We start from the raw sequence: 21,588 nt of genomic DNA, 5'->3' as shown, positions 1-21,588 counted from the left end.
CCAATTCGGGGGACATCCTTCTGAAAATCCACATACACATCTAAAGAAGTTTGCTATGATTTGTGATATGCAAAAACAACCTGGAGTATCTAATGATGCAGCAAGATTGAAGCTATTTCCATTCTCTTTGAAAGATAGAGCATTGGATTGACTTGATTCTCCTCACAACTCCATTACAAATTGGGAGCAACTCACTGATGCATTTCTTGCACAATATTTTTCACCTGGAAAAACTCAAGAGTTGAGGAATCAAATGACAGCTTTTAGACCAAGAGAAGATGAAACTCTGTATGAATCATGGATGAGGTGGAAGGAATTAGAGAGACAATGCCCACATCATGCCATTCCAAAATAGATGATAAACCAAAATTTTTACACCAATGTTACTCCTGCAATTAGAGGGATTATTGATGCTCAAACAGGAGGAGAATTTATTATGAAGCATGAAGATTAAGCTTATGAGCTATTGGAGAAAATTGCAAAGAATACTCATCTTCGGAGTAGTCCAAGAGGACCAGCTCCAACTCAAAAGAGGCAAGCTGCTGGAATGTATGACCTTGATCCATTCAACATGATTAATGCAAAGTTTGATGCACTTACAAATGTCTTGGCTAAGAAGATGGAAGATTTAAGTATGTTGGTTAGTTCATCATCATCATCTGGAAGTTCACAATAAGTTGCTTATGCAGAAGGAACTACCAGCTGTGGAGTAGACTATGGAGAGCAAGCTGCATATGTTGGTAATTATGGAAACAAACAAATGGGAAATTCTTACTCTCAAACTTATAATCCAACTTGGAGGAATCATCCCAACTTTTCATGGGGAAATCAGTAAAATCAAGTTCCAAATTAGAATTTCCAACCACGACAGCAACAAGGAATTCCATATCAGCAAAATAGGCAACCATTGCCTAATTTTCAGCAGAGAAACATGAATCCTGCACCTCCACCAAAACAGCAAGAACAAAGTTCCACCACAGAAGCTTTATTACAACAGATTCTTGCTAACTAAACTAAGCATGATGAAGAGATGAGAGAGATGAAAGCAAGGCTAGAACAGATGCAAACACATAACAGAATGTTGGAAAATCAGATTGCACAACAAGCATCTTCCTCAGGTACCAAGTCTTTTGGAAAACTTCCAAGTCAACCGGAAAACCCAAGAGAGCAGTGTCAAGCTATCACTTTAAGAAGTGGGAAAGTTGTAAATAGTGAGAAGAGTGAAAAAAATGAGAAGAGAGAAAATAGTGAGAAGAGAGAAAATGAGAAAGAAATTGATGAGAATGAAAAACAAGAAAGTGAGGAAGAAAGTGCAGAAAAATGTAAAGAGAAAATTGAAGAGAAGGAAGAGAAGTATATACCTCCAGAGCCTTACAAGCCACAACTTCCCTTTCCACAAAGATTTCAAAAAGCCAAGCTTGATAAGCAATTTGGAAAGTTCTTAGAGGTTTTGAAGAAGCTATACATAAATGTGCCTTTTATTGATGCTCTTTCACAAATGCCCTCTTATGCAAAATTCTTAAAAGAAATTCTCTCAAACAAGAGGAAACTTGAAGATCATGAAACTGTAGCTTTAACAGAAGAATGCAGTGCTATCCTCCAAAGGAAACTTCCTCCAAAGCTCAAGGATCCAGGGAGTTTTTCAATTCCATGCCACATTGGGGAATCATGTTCTATAAAAGCTTTATGTGATTTAGGGGCTAGTGTTAGCCTTATGCCCCTCTCCATTTATGAGAAGCTTAATATGGGAGATCTTAAGCCAACCCACATTTCTCTTCAGTTAGCTGACAAATCAATTAAGTATCCTGAAGGGATTTTGGAGAATGTGCCTTTGAAGGTTGGAAAGTTCTATATACCTGTTGACTTTGTCATATTGGACATGGAAGAGGATTTTAATATCCCAATTATCTTGGGAAGACCCTTTTTAGCTACAGCAGGAGCATTGATTGATGTTAAGGGAGAAAAATTGACTCTTAGAGTTGGTGAAGATCAATTGGTTTCAATATTAATAACACAATGAAGAAGCATCATTCTGAAGCTGATACTTGTTTGAGAATTGATATCATTGATGAGCTGGTTGAAGAACACTTCAGAAAGAGATATCCAGAAGATCTACTTGAGAATTTCTTGGTTCATGGAGGAGGCATAGACTATAACAACCCTCATGTGGCTGCATATGCTCAACATTTAGAGGGTAGTCCACCATTCAATTCTGCCCCAGTTTTTCAACTCACACAAAAGGAAATAGTCGAATCTAAGCAACCATCATTCAAGGAAGAAGATGCACCTAAGGTAGAACTTAAACAACTTCCTTCTCAGCTCAAGTATGAATTTCTTGTAACACTTATCCAGTAATTGTAAATGCAAACTTGAGTATTTTAGAGGTTGATAAGTTGTTAAGAGTGTTGAGGCAATTTAGGAAAGTTTTAGGATATAGCATAGATGACATTAAGGGAATAAGCCCACACTTTTGCATGCACAGAATTATTTTGGAAGAAAATTGTAAGCCATCTATTGAACATCAGAGGAGGTTGAACCCAAATATGAAAGAAGTTGTTAAAAAGGAAATTTTGAAGTTGCTTGATGCAGGGATCATATATCCTATCTCAGACAGTACTTGGGTAAGTCCAGTACATGTTGTCCCAAAAAAGGGTGGAATGACAGTGGTTAAAAATGAAAATAATGAATTAATTCCCACCAGAACAGTGACTAGTTGGCGAATGTGCATAGATTACAGAAAATTAAATATAGCCACTAGAAAAGATCATTTTCCACTTCCCTTCATTGATCAAATGCTAGAAAGACTAGCTAGGCATTCTTATTTTTGCTATTTAGATGGGTATTCAGGATTTTTTCAAATCCCTATCCATCCAAATGATCGAGAGAAAACCACTTTTACTTGTCCATATGGAACCTTTGCTTATAGGAGGATGCCATTTGGGTTGTGTAATGCACTAGCCACTTTTCAAAAGTGCATGATGGCAATCTTCTCAGATTTCATTGAAGATATAATGGAGGTTTTTATGGATGATTTTTCTATTTATGGATCTTCATTTGACATATGCTTGGCTAACCTTTTTAAAGTTTCTGACGATGTGCAGAATCGACCTTGTGTTAAACTGGGAAAAGTGTCATTTCTTGGGTCAGGAAGGAATAGTGCTTGGACATTTGGTATCTAACCGAGGAATAGAGGTTGATAAAGCCAAGGTTGAAGTGATAGAGAAGATGGCTCCTCCTACCAATGTCAAGGGAATTCGAAGTTTTCTAGGACATGCCGGGTTCTACAGAAGCTTTATCAAGGATTTTTCTAAAATAGCCAAACCTTTGTCTAATTTGTTAAGTCATGACATACCATTTGTATTTGACCAAGAGTGTTTGGATGCCTTTTGCAGGTTAAAGCAAGCTCTTATCACTGCACCAATCATGCAACCTCCTGATTGGAACCTACCTTTTGAAATTATGTGTGATGCTAGCAACTATGCAATTGGAGCTGTTCTTGGTCAAAGAAAAGACAAAAGGGCTTATGTTATTTATTATGCTAGTAGAACACTGGATGAGGCTCAAACAAATTATGCAACAACTGAAAAGGAATTCTTAGCAATTGTCTTTGCATTGGAAAAGTTTAGACCTTACATAATTGACTCAAAGGTGGTTATATTTTCAGATCATGCTGCTATCAGGTATTTACTCCGTAAAAAGGAGGCTAAACCTAGGCTCATTAGGTGGGTTCTGTTGCTGCAAGAGTTTGATTTGGAGATTAGAGATAAGAAGGGAGCTGAAAATGTAGTTGCGGATAATCTTAGTAGGTTGAAATTGGATGGTGAAGAAATGGATGATGTCCCTATTGATGAGTTTTTCTTGGATGAACAACTTTTCTCTCTTGTTGCTAAACTACCTTGGTATGCAGACTTGGTGAATTATCTATCTTGTGGAGTTTTACCTCTAGGAATGACATGGCAACAAAAGAAAAAGTTTTTACATGAGGTAAAATTTTATAGATGGGATGATCCTTTACTCTTTAGGAGATGTTGTGATGGTATAATAAGAAGATGTATTCCTGATGAGGAGACACAGAGTGTTACGCATCATTGCCATGCTTCTGATTATGGAGGACATTTTGGAATCTCTAAAACAGCTAGCAAAATTTTATAAGCTGGTTTCTTTTGGCCAAATCTTTTTAAGGATGTGAGGAAATTTGTGTTAGAATGTGATAAATGTCAAAGGAGTGGAAATTTGTCAAAAAGAGATCAAATGCCCCTAAATGATATTCTTGAAGTAGAATTATTTGATGTCTGGGGAATAGATTTTATGGGCCCATTCCCTCCTTCATATGGTAATAAATACATTCTAGTTGGAGTTGACTATGTGTCAAAGTGGGTGGAAGCTATTGCAACTCCAACTAATGATGCTAGAGTGGTTGTGAAATTCTTGAAGAAATTTATTTTGAGTAGATTTGGAGCTCCGAGGGCTGTAATTAGTGATGGGGGTTCACATTTTTGTAATAAACAATTTGAGAGCTTAATGAGGAAGTATGGTGTAGTGCACAAGATAGCTAACCCATACCATCCTCAAACTTCAGGACAAGTTGAAATTTCTAACAGAGAACTCAAACATATCTTGGAGAAAGCAGTGAGCAATTCTCGGAAAGATTGGTCTGTCAAACTAGATGATGCCTTATGGGCATATAGGACTGCTTACAAAACCCCTATAGGAACTACTCCCTTTAGGTTGGTGTATGGTAAGTCTTGTCATTTACCTGTAGAGCTAGAACATAGAGCATATTGGGCCATTCAGACCTTGAATTTTGATCTCAAGCAAGCTGGTGAAAAGAGGCTATTGAAACTTAATGAGCTTGAAGAATTGAGGATGGATGCTTATGAAAGTGCCCGTATTTATAAAGAAAGAACTAAAGTTTGGCATGATAAGCATCTTAGGAAAAAGGAATTTAAAGAGGGTGATTCAGTTTTGTTATTCAACTCAATATTGAAATTGTTCCCTGGAAAACTTAAATCAAGATGGACTGGTCCATATAGAGTTTCTAAGGTTTTCCCTTATGGAGCAATTGAAATTTGGAGTGAAAAATCTGGGAATTTTAAGGTCAATGGGCATAGATTGAAACATTACATAACTGGAGACCCAACAAAGGGAGCAAGATATTACAAGCTCTCCAATCCCTCACCTCTTTTTAATGAAATGCATGAAGAGTCCAGCTAAGGACTATAAATTAGCACTCTTGGGAGGCATCCCAAGTTCTTTTATTTTGCTTTTGTTGATTTACTTTTATTTACATTGTTTTTGTTTTTATCTTAAATCTCCCCAAATCCAATTTTTGACACTGTTGAATTTTGTCCCTTGTAGATGTATTTCAATGGAGGAAGGTTGGTGAACTGCTGGGGAGTGACTCTTAATCTGATATTTTGTCCTTCAACTCTCCTAAGATTGATTTATTTTCACTGCATAACCTGTGCAGGTTTGCTTCTTGGTTTATGCAGAAAAATGAAATTTTCAGCAAAGAAGGGTCTGCAGCACATGGCTTATGTTTCTTTGTGAGGTTGAGTGTGTAACTTTTAAGTATTTGTGCTTATCATGTTAATATAATGGTAAGTGGGTCATTTTTGTAGTTTTGAGCTTATTTGGGTTGTGAGATTCAAGGTGGACATACTGCATTTTCTTGGCATAACTTGGGGAGTCCATTCTCATTTGTGGATAAATGCAACTTTATGTAGATTTTATTGAGTTTTACTATGCTAAATGTTGATTTGCAGAATTTGAGTTGAAATGGCATGATTCACAAATGCCTCTTATGTAGAAGTCACTTCTACAAGCTTGCATGATGCAATTTTGATGGATTTTGTATAGATTGATGTGTTTTTATTGACAATTTCTCATGAATTATGCTTCACAGAATTATATTTCTTCATTCTAGTGTATTTTTCAAACCTGTAAATCATTTTCAATTGTAATCTCAATCTTGTTGAATTGTGCATAAGTAACTGCATAACTTATGCAATCCTGCATAACCACAATTTTTGTCATTTTTTTATCTCTGCTGCAATTTGCATAAGGATGTGCATAGCTTATGCAATTCTGCATAGCCACATTTTTGTCAAATTTCAAATCTTCCGAAACTTGCATAAGTGTGTGCATGACTTATGCACTTTTGCATGACTTCAAATCCTGCATTTTCTTTTTCTGCCGAAATCTGCATAAGGGAGTGCATAAGTTATGCATTTCCGCATAACCAACCTTTCTGAAATTCCACTTCCTGCCGAGACTTGCATAAGGGAGTGCATAAGTTATGCACTCCCGCATAACCACAAATTCTGGAAATCTAAAACCTGCCGAGACTTGCATAAGGAGAGTGCACGGCTTATGCACTTCCGCATGACCAATTTTTCTAAATTTCAAAATTTGCCGAGACTTGCATAAAGAGAGTGCACGACTTATGCACTTCTGCATGACCACATTTCCTCCACTTCCATTATTAGCCGAAACTTGCATAAGTCAGCGCATAAGCTATGCACTTTTGCATAACCAAATTTTCACACTCTTTATCTTCCACCGAAACCTGCATAAGAGAGTGCATAACTTATGCACACCCATTCTCCCCTTATGCAGTTTTACACATGTCCTGTTCAAATCAAAAATTTTTTTCGGCACCCACTTTCCCACCTCCACTTCCCGTCATTCCTGTTCACGCCTTTCCCCCATAACCATTTTTCTCGGCATCATCCTTCCTCCCCACTCCCTTTTTCACCGCCTTTGCCCTAACTTCCCTCTGCCTCTTTTACTTTCTCCATCACCTCCTCCTTTCTCACCATCAACAACACCATGGAATCACCTCCTCATTCCCCTCAAACCTCCCCTCTCCAAGTCTCGCCCTTCACAATGCGGCCCCCCAACCCTGATTCGCCTCCACAACAAACCCCTCCACCACCTCCCACAGCCACCTATAATAGGAAAATCCGGTCGAAATCCACCCGACCCATGGCTTCTGCACCTCCTCTCACAAAATGCAAAGAACCACCCACCACTCCACTTTCAGAGCCTCCACCCAAAAACCCCAAAACTTCAGCTTCCACACGATAAGGGGTTGGCGTTGCTACCTCTACCCCACAAGCCAAATCACCCACTTCTAGCAAAAAGCAAACATCAGCAGCAACACAGGTATCTAAACTACCTTGGCCTCTTCCTGATGCAACTCACAAGGCAACCTTTAAGAGACTCAAGGACAAGAAAGTGCAACCCACGAGGTACATTTCTGCGGATGCCCTCCAATCAGTGGGTTTATTTGATAATGTTGTTGCTTACCTTGATGGTTTAGGTTGGATGGAATTTGTGCATAAGCAAGAACTAGTTTATCCAGCTCTAGTTTTGGAATTTATTTCCTCATTTTCTGCTACTCTGAAATTGCATGAGATAGATTACAAACCAACTATGAAGTTTAGGTGTTTGGGGCAAAATAGAGAGCTATCATTAGACCAATTTTATAGCATTTTTGGGTTTGCAATTAATGGACTATTTAGGGTACCATAAAGAGGGGTAGAGGTAGCAAATAAAGGTGTTTGGAATGCTGCTCAGTTTTGGAGGATTATCACAAACCAACCTCAGAGTTTTTCTGCTAGCAGATCCAAAACCTCTCAAATTCTAGACCCTGCACTTATATTTATCCATAGGCTTATTGCTAGCACTATCTTGGGCAGAGGGACTAGTTCTGGTGCTGTTGGAAAATCTGAATTGTTCATGCTATGGTGTGCTTTTCACAAAGTCAAGGTATCTCCTGGTTACTTCTTTTGTGAGCATGTGTTACATATTGCTACCAAATCCATAGGTGACATAGTCATGGGTGGGCTCATAACTGTTATAGCCAAGCATTTTGGTTTTAATCCGGAAGAGCATCCTCTACCAGCACTTTCAGACACTCTATATTTTGATGCTAAACACCTATATAAAACTAGATTCAGTTTGCCACCTTCTGACACTGCAAAACTAACAGCAGATACAGGACCCACTGCACAACCAGAGGCACAACCTGTCCCACCAGTCCAATAGCATTCTACTGAACCTGCACCACCCACTCAGTCTGCACAGGATATCCCAGCAGACTCTGCACAGCCTACACCTTCTGCAGCTGGACCCTCTTCATCCACAGCGCCTCCTCCCTTCAACACTAAAGCCTTATTCACCTATCTTGAAAGGCTTAGTGATGATATATATTTTGTGGATAGAAAGCTTGAATCGGGTCTTGACACCCTCAAGGATCGTCATGATCAACTCTTTGATTTTGTCATGGAAACCAGAGATAAGCAGAAAGAATTAAAAGAGATGATGAAGCAGCTCATGGTTTTTCTGGGAATGCCACCTCCTCCTCCATCACCTCCTCCAAAACCACCCCTTCGACAGCAGCCAGCTCCAACCAGTCCCTTAGCAGCATCTTTGGACAAGGGCAAAACCATAAAATTAGATTAGTCTTTATTTTGATTTTGTTCAAACTTCTAGGAGTTTTTCTTTTTGGATGTGTTGAAAATAATTTTAGTTTGCCTTGAATTTTGTTTTCCTTGAAGTTCTATTGGATGGCTATTCCATTAGTTTTTCATTGATTCTCATTGCCTTTACTGCCCTTTTGTGCATACTTGTCCATACACTGTATATATTTGCATGCTTCTACTGGTGTTTGCACATTTTTTCTTGCTATATCATCATACAGCAGCTTTTGAATATACTGCACAGGCTGTGAATCCCCTTATGCACATATTCTGCATAGCCTGTGCAGTCCTTTATGCCACTCATGCAGAACTGCATAGCTTATGCACCCTCATGCACCTGTTCTGTACAGCATTTTACTCTGCATAACCTGTGCAGCTTCTTCTGCATCACCTTTATCTCTTGAATTCTCACCTGCTCTATACCAGGTAACTCTTTCTTTTTGCTCTTAAATTTCACTATTCCTGGCATTCCTTTTTGCTTTGAGTTTTGATAATGCACTGCTTGAGACATTGAGGACAATGTCCAATTTTGAGTTTGGGGGTGTGCATTTTGATTTTTGCTACATTTTTCACATTTTGAGTATAGGAACATCTCACCCCATTCCATTTACATATACTGTAAATATTTTACATATACATCCATACATGCATATACATAACACATTTACACACACATTATACATCACTTAGAAATTCTACACATTGCACACAAATAGATTTCCTCCATTTAGTTAATGCATTGCTCATTTTTAGGAATCATGCATCATGCATTAAAATCTTTTGCGAAATCCCTTGAGTATTGGAAAAAATTGCCTATGAGAGTGATTTGACTTACCTTTAGTTGGGTTTGTGGATTGAAAGTTTCCTAAGAGGTGCAAAGTTTTGAAGTGTCTATCCCTTGCCTATATCTTCTTAGCCAAAAAGCCACCCAACTAGTCCTTTAGAGATTGGAGTGTTTAGAGGGAAAGTTTCCTAAGAGGTGCAAAGTTTTGAAGTATCTATCCCTTGCCTATATCTTCTTAGCCAAAAAGCCACCCAACTAATCCTTTAGAGATTAGAGTGTTTAGAGGGAGTTATTGGATATAAGGTAGTCAAATGATGTCTCACCAATCCTAGAACAAATTTTCTCAACCTTTCAAGGCGAAATACCAGCTTGTACTTGAAAAGAGATGATTAGGCATTCTTTGATTTAAACCTTCTCATTTTAAACCTTTGGCCCTTTTCCTAATTAAAATTGACCCTTACAAACCCCCTTTGAGCCTTTTTATTCCTAATTTTTCTTGAAACCCTTATTGCTACCTAGCCAATGAACCAAACACTCCAACCCTTTTCATGAGAATAATTATTTATAATATTAGGTACATAAAAAAAAGAAGAAAAAAAAATACAATAAAAGGGAGAAGAAATGCTTGTCATCTTGTAAAAGTGCTAGTATATGTGCTTTTCATTATTGTCATTCAGATTGAAAGAAATCCACCCAAAATATTAAAAGGAATGAGTTTGGGGGTGGCATTTTTAGGGACAATCATCAAGAGAAAATGCAAGATACAAGTTTAAAGTATCAAAGTGTCCCTCCATTTTTATGTGTTTTGTAAAATATGCTAGCACTTGACAATTCTCATTGTGTATTTCTCTCCTCCATATATATAAAAAAAAAGAAAAAAATATAATAAAATAAGAAGTGTACCTTATGTTGTCAAGATTGAAAATATTCTCATGTTTTGAATCCTTTGTACCCCTTTTTATTCTTAGCCTCACTTTGAACCCCATGGCCCCATTACATCCCTAAAAATACCTTTGATCTCTTGATAGTACTTGCTACATTAGTGGAGATAGGAGTAGGAAATTTGCCTATGGGATTGGAAAACTATCCATTCATTCATTCAATTCCATCATTCTATATAGAGACACTTTGACTATTGATTATTCTAGAATTCCTTTTGAGCATGACTCTCTCTTTTGATTAGTTGGTTCGGGAATTTTGAATGATAATTGACTTGATGGCTAAGCAGTGAAAGCTTGGATAAGCATTAGATTCTTTGCATTTTGAAGGAGGGGTATATGGATTGTTGGTATGGCTAAAGGTGTGTTAAGTTACTTTAATAGGTGATTTTCATAGCTCTTTGGATAAGGCACCCCTAAAAAAATTTGCATTACATTTTAAAGTTTGCTTGAGGACAAGCAAAAGCTTGAGTTTGGGGGTATTTGATGCATACAATTTGCATAGTCATTTAGGTTTAATTTCATAGCCATTTTACTTGATTATTAGTCACTTTTAGCTAATTTCATTAGTTATTTAGTTAGTTTTTCATAATTGCCAATTTTGGATTAATTTGTAATTTTTACTTTGTTTTGTAGGAAAAATGGTATTTTTGAAGGACTAAAAAGAAATTTTACTTTTGAGGAATGATTTCTGCAGCCAAAGATGTCAAAAACAAGTTTCAAAGTTGAAGTATGCATTGGCCAAATTGCGCATAACTTGCCGCATAAGCTATGCAGTTCTGCATAAGGAGAAGAAACTCTATCAGCACTTGCCGAAATCTGTATAAGTTGCAGCATAACTTATGCAGATTCGTGCCTCCCTTATGCAGCCTCACAGAATTGTGCATAACCTATGCAGTCTTGCACCTTGCTCATGCGCCAAGACAAGAGAGCTGTAAACCGAAATCAGATAAGGGACTGCATAACTTATGCAGTCCACTTATGCAGTCCCACAAAGACTTCATTAATGAGCTGGCAGAAGATTTCCTCAGAAAATCACACCTCAAACACACCATTTTAGGGCTGCTTGTCAAAAAAAAGTTATAAATAGATCCTTATCCCATTTTAGAAAGGGGGGAGGAAAAGAGAGGAAAAGGAAGAGGAATTGGGCGGAAGCTAAAGAGTCAAAATCGTCTCCCACTCCATTTCCAACCAGATTTGGATTTTTCTTTCCTTTCTTGCATTTCTCCTACCTTTCTAGTATTGGGTTTCTTGTTTCTTAGCTTAGATTAATGCTTTATTTCCTTATTAACTCAGAATATCTTGTAAATATTATGGATAGTGAGTAGTTTCATTTGATTCTGGAGTAAGGGATGTAATATTTGAGATATTTTGTGGATTTTGATTGGGTAATTCATATTTTGTGGTCTTAATGAGTTTTATTCATTTCTTGTGTGCTCAATGACATGCTTAGTGTAGGATCTCATTAAGTGATGTTCTTAATCCATGGTTGAGGCACCGAAAGGAGAAAGCCTTGTGATAAATAATCAAGAAATTGGACTTAATTAACTTAGATCTAGAAATAGACTAAGGATTAAGAGGATTTACAAATTAATTAAAGAACTTAATGGGTCTTAATTAACTCTAACTCCACAAAAGTAGGATTAGATTGATTAAGGCACTCTTTGTCCCACTCGAAAGGGTATTCAAAGGATTTAAGAATTAATCTCTTTAAAACCCGTAATTTCCACAAGATTGGATAACCAATTTAAAATCCCAAAATAGCTTGAATATGAACTCCCGAACTCCGGAATCGCCTTTTTATCATTGTTAATTTCTAATTGAATTTAATTACTTGTCATTTTAAATCTTGCCATATTTCAATTTGATTATTTTAATTTGATGCAAATTTAGTTAAATCATTACATAGTTGAATAAATTATTAATTTTGCACATATAGATTTCATACTCCAATACCCATCAATTTATTGCTTTAATTTCAAAAATAGTTCAATTTAGTCAACTTTTTATATCAAAAATTCAATCATTAACACAACTCCTCGTGAGAACGATATCTTTTCTATATTACTTGTACGACCCATGCACTTGCGGTTGGGCCACATCAGGAACTTATTCTCTACACAGCTCTCTTAATCCAACCTCTGCCAGCGAGTACATCTCAAGGTGGACTTTCGCTTAATAAATCAAATTCGAGGCCTGCGAGATCCTCTCGAGCCATGCCTACCCCGACTTAACCATAAAAGGATTGGGTCCTAGCAAGTCAAGTTCCAGCCGCGTCTACTCGTTCTGTCCATTTCCAATGCCACACACCACACGAACGCCCACGCACTCACACTGCTCTAAATTACCATAAAACAATATCCATAGCATTTTATCAATTAAGAATGCAATATAAAACGTGTCTAGTGTTTAGCTACATAGATATATATTTATAAGTGATGCATGGACATGTCTGAATATATAGGGGTGAGCATTCGATTCGAACCGAACCGAATTAAATTATAAAAACTGAATTTTAAATTTTAGAAATCGAAGCGAACTGAAATGGGTGAAAAATTGAATCGAACCGAACCGCTCTATTTCGGTTCGGTTCAGTTTAAAACGATCGATTTTTATTTTTTATTGATTTTTTAATTTAGACTTGATTTTCAAGTTATTTGGTCTAATTTTGATTTTGATTTGAACCCAATAACCATTAATCAATGGAATTAAACAATTACTATATATATAATTAAATATAATTCATAAATTTCCCATAAAAAATAAATCGATTCAGTTCGATTTGAATATATAAATTACTATTCGGTTTGGTTTGGTTTAACCGATTTTTTTCTCTTCAAAATCAAACCGAACCGAAATAATAAAAATTTTTATAATGTAAAACCGAACCAAACCGATTGAATTTTAAAACTGAATCGATTGAACCGAATTGACTCAGTTCGATTTGATTTTTCAGTTTGAACCGAATTCTACTCAGCCCTATGAATATATAATAATATTAAAATTATAATTAAAATCAATATTTTACTAACAGACATGAACTGAGGTCACTGTGACGGCTGGGCGGAGGAGGAAGGCTGTCCCGGCTCACCTGATAATTTCATTACAATTATTTAATATAATTGACTCAATATAAGTTTAAAAAGAACCAAAAACATCCTAAGTCGTACCGAAAATCCAGCAGAGTTCTCCCTATACCTGGGACCTACCCAACCTGCAAAAGGGCTATAAATACACTTCTATATTCACAAGTCACGAACCATATCTCAATCACATCGCATGGCCGCTCCTGGGCCCACCTAAATAGTCAACAACCATAATTTAAAAAATTACAATTTAGTTCCTACAAATAACCCTTCTTCAAAAACTGCCCAAATGAGCTCTAAAAATTCTAAAACTTTGTCCCGCGGTCCTTAGCAATACTAATAAGCTAATACAAAAGGAATTATAATTTTCTAACTACCCACGAATATTTTATGGATTTTTAATCTAAACCCGAAACTAAATAATTAAGGAAACTCAGGGTTCGGGCTTACTTATGCTAATTCTGATACCAAAAACGTATCTGAGACATCTGAAAACGGTGGGGTAGCCTATAATCTTGACCTGATTCTGAAGTAGCTTCGGATGCTTATCTACCCAGCCTGAAAATGCAGACCCTATCGACAGTTGAATTTCCATGAATCGAATATACCCACGCGAAACTCATAACATGGGGGTTAGTACACAATTTTTACGAAATTTTTTTAGCTCATTTAGTGCTCAGAAAAATACTGTAAAGTTTCATGGGACTCACTGAAAAATGGTATCGAAAATTTTTGAAATGGGTACTACCGTGAAGCTCTCGTTAAGGAGAGCACTCCAATGCTCTCAGATTTTTCGTGGAGTTTACGGTTTGTTAGAAATCTAGCCCAAAAATCAAAATTGGCTAAAACGTCCTGAATAAAAATTGGACAAACCGCTTCATGGATTTTTATATTCTTGGTGTCTATGGAAAGCTCTCGAGGTGTATGTGAGTTTTGGGACAAGACCCGGCCCAATTGACGATCAGATCGACTGGAATCGGCCTAGGAAATTGGGAAGTCGTGCCCACACAGGGGAGGCTTTTGGCGTGATTTTCCGATGACCTGGAGGCTAACCAGCTGCGAGGGAGGCGCAGGGAAGGTCGCTAGCGACGCGGGGAGGGGTGGGGAGGCAGTGGCCGGTGTGAAGGGAGAGGGAGGAGAGAGAAATGAGAAGGGAAAAATGGTATCGGGAAGAGAAAGGGAGAGGGAAAAAGGAAGAAGAAGGGACCTATTCGATTCGGTTCAGTTCGATTTAGGATACCCAAAATTAAATTTTTACTCTGCCTTGGAATAAAAAAACAAGACTAAAAAATTTAGAAAAAATTCTAGAAAACTAAAAAAAAATTATAGAATTCAAATGTATTTTTAGTTTTGCCACGTGATCTTTAAATTAATTTTTAAAAATTAAATAAATTTATTGACTTTGAAAATTCAAACCCAATTTCTAAAATTCAAAAAATTTCAAATAAATTCTCTAAGTTTTAAAAAATAAAATATTAATATTTACACATAAAATAAGTATTTTAAAAATTAAGGGTGTTACATTCTTCCCCCCTTACAGAAAATTCGTCCTCAAAATTTACACAATGCAGAATAAAAGAAACAGAATTACATATTAAACAGATAAGGATACTTGCTATGCATGTCCCGCTCTGACTCTCAGGTGCACTCTTCTACTGACTGGCTCCTCCACAAAACCTTAACAATAGGGATCTGTTTTGATCTCAATTACCTCACTTGGTAGTCCACTATGGCTACTAGTTGCTCCTCAAACGTCAAGTCTTCATTCAACTCTACTGTACCCAGTTGCAGCGCATGGGAAGGATTAGGTATGTATTTCCTGAGAATGGAGATGTGAAACACAGGGTGAATGTGAGAAAAGTAGGTGGAACTCCAACCGATAGACAACTGCTCTGACTCTGTCAGTAACCTCAAAAGGTCTAATATATCGAGGTGCCAACTTGCCATTCTTTTCAAATCTCATAACTCCCTTCATCGGAGAAACCTTCAGGAATACGTAATCGCCTACTGCAAACTCTATAGCCCTCCGTCTGGGATCAGCATAACTCTTCTGCCTACTGAAAGCCGTTCTCAATCGTTCCCTGATTAAAGGAACCATCTCAGAAGTGTATTGCACTAGGTCCACATCATGCATCTTTGCTTCTCGCATTTTCGTCTAATACAGAGGAGACCTACACTTTCTGCCATACAGCACCTCATACGGTGCAATCCCAATACTGGAATGATAACTGTTGTTATAGGTAAACTCCACCAGGAGTAGCTGATCATCCCATTTACCTCCAAAATCCAGAACACACAAACGAAGCATATCTTCCAGTATATGAATTGTCCTTTGGGACTACCTATCTGTCTGAGGGTGGAAGATAGTTCTAAAGTTTAACTGTGTGCCAAGAACCTCCTGTGGTTTTCTCCAAAACTAAGAAGTGAACTGGGGTCCTCTGTCAGATTTTATGGAAGCAGGAACTCCATGCAATCTGACTATTTCTTGAACATAGAGCTTGGCGTATTGTGCAATAGGATAGGTGGTTCGCACAGGTAAGAAATGAGCTGATTTAGTTAGATGATCTACAATTATCCATATCGAATCATATCCTCACGTAGTACGAGGCAATCCAGTTATAAAATCCATCGTGATCATTTCCCACTTCCATTTTAAGATAGGGAGCTCTTGCAACTTCCCTGACGACCTCTGGTGTTCAAACTTCACTTTCTAACAAGTCAAGCACTTGGACACAAAGTCTGCTATGTCCTTCTTCATGCCATTCCACCAGTAGCTATCCTTCACATCATGGTACATCTTGGTGGAGCCTGGGTGGACACTGTAAAGTGTATAGTGTGCCTCTTGCATGATGTCATTCCTAAGGTTGTCCACGTCAGGCACACATATCCTGGAACCTTGCATAAGAGCGCTATCATTAGTAAATCCAAATTCACAACCTTCACTCTGGTGTACTCTTTCTATAATCTTCATCAATTGTGAGTCCCTGTGCTGGGAAACTCTGATTATGTCTCGTAGGTCTGGTCTTACTAAAAAATGGACCAATAATACCCCCTCATCTGAAATATCCAAGATCAGACCTTGATCCATCAACTCATGTATTTCCTGAATCAACGGTCTCCTCTTCATTAATATGTGCGCTAAGCTGCCAGAAGATTTTTTGCTCAGAGTATCAGCTACTACATTAGCCTTCCCAGGATGATACTAGATGGTACAATCATAGTCCTTCAAAAGCTCTATCCATCTTCTCTGCCTTAAGTTTAAATCTCTCTATTGGAAAATGTACTTCAAACTCTTGTAGTTGGTGTATATCTTGGACACTTCACCATACAGGTAGTGTCTCTAGATCTTTAATGCAAAGACTATAGCCGCCATTTCCAAATCATGGGTGGGGTAGTTCTGCTCATGCCTCTTTAGCTGCCTTGAATCATAAACCACTACTTTCCCATGCTGCATCAAAACACACCATAAACAAACTCTGGAGGCATCACAGTACACGGTGTACCCTTCACTACTCATCGGTAATGTCAACACAGGGGCTGTAGTTAGACATTCCTTAAGCTTCTGGAAACTCTCCTCTCACTCATCGGTCCAAGTGAACGGAACATTCTTCCGAGTTAGCTTGGTTAGGGGAGCTACTATTCTGGAGAAATTTTGCACAAAACGTCTATAGTAGCCAGCTAGGCCCAAAAAACTTTGCACCTCAATGACTGTTGTAGGCCTAAGCCAATCAGTTACCACCTCAATTTTCTTAGGATCTACTTGAATACCTTCACTAGATACCACGTGTTCCAAGAATAAGATGCTTTCTAGCCAAAATTCACATTTTGAAAATTTGGCATATAGCTGGTGCTCCCTCAAAGTCTGCAACACTATCTTCAAATGCTACACATGTTCTTCCTTAGTTCGAGAGTATACCAAAATGTCATCTATGAATACGATGACAAAACGGTTCAGGAACGGCCTAAACACCCTGTTCATCAAGTCCATGAAGGCCGCTGGTGCATTGATGAGTCCAAACGACATCACCAGGAACTCATAATGACCATATCTAGTCCTGAACGTTCTCTTTGGTGCATCCTCATTCCTTATTCTCAACTGATGGTAGCCTGACCATAAATCTATTTTGGAAAAGAATCTAGCCCTTTGGAGCTGATCAAACAGATCATCGGTCCGAGGGAGTGGGTACTCGTTCTTCACAATCACATTGTTCAGTTGTCTATAATCAATACATAACCTTAAGGAACCATCTTTCTTCCTCACAAATAGAACAAGAGCGCCCCAAGGTAAAGTGCTTGGACATCCAAAAGCTCCTGCAGCTGCTCTTTTAGCTTCTTCAATTTTGCTGGTGTCATCCTGTAAGGTGGCATAGAAATGGGGTTTGTACCCAACATAATATGTAACACCCCTATATGCATAGCCTGGTATATTTCACTGTTCCGGTGATCGGTGTTGGTCCGGACAATTAAGGAGATTAGAACCACATCTAAGACACCTAGATAAGCCCTGAATGCAAATAATTAGTGATTGCCAGATAATTAAGTATAAATAAGAAAAACATAATATAAAAGGTTAAATGAACCGGAAGTCACAGCGATAGGTGACTTTCCCAGGAAGTGACTGCAAAAGCCATCGTAACCCTAATTCTGAACCGGAAAATGTAACTCTGCGGTCCTTAGGACTATTGCGAACCTAGTGAAAAAGAGAAAATCACAGAAAAGAGCTGATAAGCAGGTCAAATAATTAGGTCAAAAATCTGGAAAAAATATTAAATAACTAACAAACTGAATCAGATCGATGAGGGGCAAATTGGTCAATTCACCCCTAGAGCTTACTCCTGACCTAACTGTCCAATAAAATCGAAGAAATGAAAATTTCAGAATCGGGAATTTAATTAAAGAACTATTGAAAAATTAAAGAAAAAGAAAAAAGAAAAAGTAAGGAAAATTACTTTATTACATCATCATGCTTACCTCATACATATGACATCATAAATTAAATTTAATTTTCCCTACATTTTTTACCAAGTCAAATACACATAATTACACATAAAAATACATAAAAAAAAATTAAAAAGGAAATTCACTTCTTCTTCTCCACCCAATTTGGCCGAAACTCTCTCTTCCTCCTCCTCCATTATTTCTTCCATGAAAGCTTGGTCTCAAGCTTTTGATTCCATCAATTAACCCTAAATTCCCCCAAAAATTCTCCATAAAACCTTGTTATCTCAATTAGAAAAGAAGATTGAAGAAGAAAAAGGAAGGAGAAAAGTGAAGATTTGGAGACTTAGAAATCAAGGGTTGAGGTAAGTAATTTAAATTGAAATTTTTAGTTGAAGCATATGTTTTAAGTTAATTTAACTTAGAATTAATGATAAATCAAACAAAAACAATTATTGGGGGATAAATGGAATTTTCAGCCAGCATTTAAGGGAGTTAGAAGGGTATGAGTTTGATGAAATTAAAGAGGTAATTGAGTGTAATTAAGCATGTAAACAAGACTTATACACTTTAATTGCATGAAATTGCACAATTGGAAAATTAGGGTTCTTAAGCCTTTTGAAATTGGGAGAAAAATTGGAGGAAATGGTCAATTGATGCAATTGACCCTAATTGAGGTTAGAAATGGTCAATTGGGACCATTTGTTATGTGTATGAATTGATAGAATGAAATTGCAATTTGGATTGGTTAGGGACACTATTCTGGCAGCTTGACCTAGGTCTCTTTCAGGGACTAAAACTGAAAATTTGCCAACCCAAATGGTGTGAGGCCAATTGGGAATGAAAATAGACACATAATGACACATTTTTCATTCAGGAACCATGCCCAGAAAATGACACTAACATAGTGAACAATTAGGTCAAACCCGAGTGTAGTGCACTACCACTATACCAAAATGACCAAATGAACAGTATTTGTTCATTTGGCCATAACATGGGATATACAAGTACAAATGACCTGATTTTTGTGGCATTAGAAAGGTATGACATAGCACTACAACTTTCATGAAGAACGCCAATCCAAATTCTGCCCATAACTAAGTCATTTTGTCACCCAAAATCAGAGATCCAAAACTGCCAGAACCAATTAGGTGCCCAAAAGTCTGGGTTAAACTAATCCGGCCAGCCATGTTCAAATAACCATATCTTGAGTTACAAAACTCCAAATAGAGTGATTCAAAAAGAGAATTAAAGATACGACAATAAGGAACAACTTTGATGAAGAACACTTAGCCAAATTCCCACACCAACATAACCAATAGAACAGTGCAAAACATGACATCAAAACTGAAAATTTGAAATTGTGCCTAGGAGACCTAAAAATTGAAGGGGTAAGCAAAACCAACAAATTAGGCACCAAAATATGGTAGGTGGATTTAATTGAAATTCCCATACCTATTAAGTATAAGAAGTCAATATTTTGAGTTGAATAGTATTATGAATAGTAACCCCAAAATATAAATTTTAAAGAACGTTATTTTAAGCATATTAGGACTAGAAATAAGTAGATATGAATTTGTTATTGAATTTATTATATGTTATGATACTGAAACACTGTAAAATTGTGTGTTTCAGTTGACAAGAATACCGGAAAAGAACACGAGACATCGAGGCAAGACCTAGAGGCGACTCACACAAGGTTTGTGCATAACATAAAATTTTTCTGTAAATTCTCTTGACAATTTATTTTGATGAATAAATTGTGATTTATTTTTATTGCAAATTTATGAATGAAATGAATATTATGCTTTTGATTTAAATTGTTGAAAATTTAATTGTATGTGTTTGAATTGTCAATAAATGTTTAGTAAAATATTAAGATAGTTTTGAAACCACAGTGTCATGACCATATATCTGAATGCCTCACTAGCATGCTTAGTGGGAGGAATTAGTTTTGAATTTTGAATTTCCTTTCTGGCTGAAGTGTTGAGGTGTGTGCCAGTAGAGGAAGAAATTGAATGGGTACCTATAGTTTGAGCTAGTTAGCCTTGAGATTCCTCATAAGCCTCCGGCTATTGAGATGAACATTGTACTGATGCATGATATAACTGTGTTTTTATGAAATCTGTTTTGGGACTTCCGAAATGAGACTTTTTGGACTAAAATTATATATTGTGTTTTGTATTTGTTTTCATTTTCAGTACCATATTGGAATAAACGTGATTTGATTATGCATAAGATTTTATTTTAGTATATTATGCACCACTGAGTCATAGTACTCAGCGATGGCTGTTTATTGCTGTCGCAGATAGAGAGACTAGTAGAGTAGTGGAGTGAGCTGCTAAGGATTTTAGAGCTACTTCTGGACTTTTTGTCGGGTATAATTTTATACCCTGATTGTACATGTTTATTTTGATGTAATTGACTGTATGTACATTTGTAAAGTGGTCATGAGCAATTGTACAGATTCTGTAATAATATTATTTTGGGTTTTCTAATATAAATTTAGACTGATAAATGTAAATAAACTTTTCTTTAATGAAATGCAAATGAGATGAATTATTATTATTTTTGAGAATAATTGAATTGAGAATTATGAACTATGGAAATTGATTTAAATTGTGGAATTTGGGGAAAATTGTGTTAACTTGAGTTGTAATGGTGGTTGAGATTGGTTGAAGTGATATATTTGGAAGTTGTTTTCACAGGTAAAATTTTTAGTTTTTCTCAATTACAGCCAACACTCTGTCGAAATTTTTTCAAAATTTACAGAAAAATAAAAATAGACAAAAATTTTACGTAACTTTTAAACTTTAATTAAATATTTTTAATGCCTGCTAGAATGCTCACCCCTTTCAAAAAGTAAGAAAATTGCTTTAAAATCTCTTGCAGTGTATTTAATGGGTTATCGATAGATGTAGTCGATAATTCATTAGGTATACTACGGAATCATGTTACGCCTTACAGAGGGGTAAGGTGTGACATGTTTTAGTGGTATCAGAGCAAATTTTTAACATATGTTTTTACTTGTGAATTGTCTGTGTCTTTGATAAGTACAACTGCTCAATGTCCTTATTTGATACAGATAGTGCATTACATTATAAATATGAACTAATGTAGAGAAATCTCCTTGTGTTATTTGTCCAGAAGATATCCTACCGCCGATTTGAAATGAAAGAAGGGGATCGCTCAGTTGAGCAATCTGTAGAGGCTGAGGCACAAGAGGAAGCCCCAGCCCTCCAAAATGTTAGTGGCTCAGTATCACCAGCCCTACAAATGTTGTAGTTTCCTGCACAATTTGCCCAATAGATGGCTGCAATGTTCCAACAGATGGCTGAAAGTATGCCTGCTCAAGC

The 21,588-nt window shown here is 36.9% G+C and overlaps 1 non-coding gene across 1 annotated transcript; it reads right to left on the bottom strand.

Moving 5' to 3' along the window:
* Positions 1-237: 237 nt before the first annotated feature.
* LOC131174207 (small nucleolar RNA R71) lies at positions 238-345 on the bottom strand. Its single transcript, XR_009144455.1, has one exon. It is a non-coding gene; the product is annotated as a small nucleolar RNA R71 (small nucleolar RNA).
* Positions 346-21,588: the final 21,243 nt, after the last annotated feature.

This window comes from Hevea brasiliensis, chromosome 15 (genome assembly GCF_030052815.1).
Source record: "Hevea brasiliensis isolate MT/VB/25A 57/8 chromosome 15, ASM3005281v1, whole genome shotgun sequence".
Taxonomy (NCBI): domain Eukaryota; kingdom Viridiplantae; phylum Streptophyta; class Magnoliopsida; order Malpighiales; family Euphorbiaceae; genus Hevea; species Hevea brasiliensis.
Note: the sequence above shows the minus strand (reverse complement) of the source record. Positions and strands in the feature narration are given on the sequence as shown.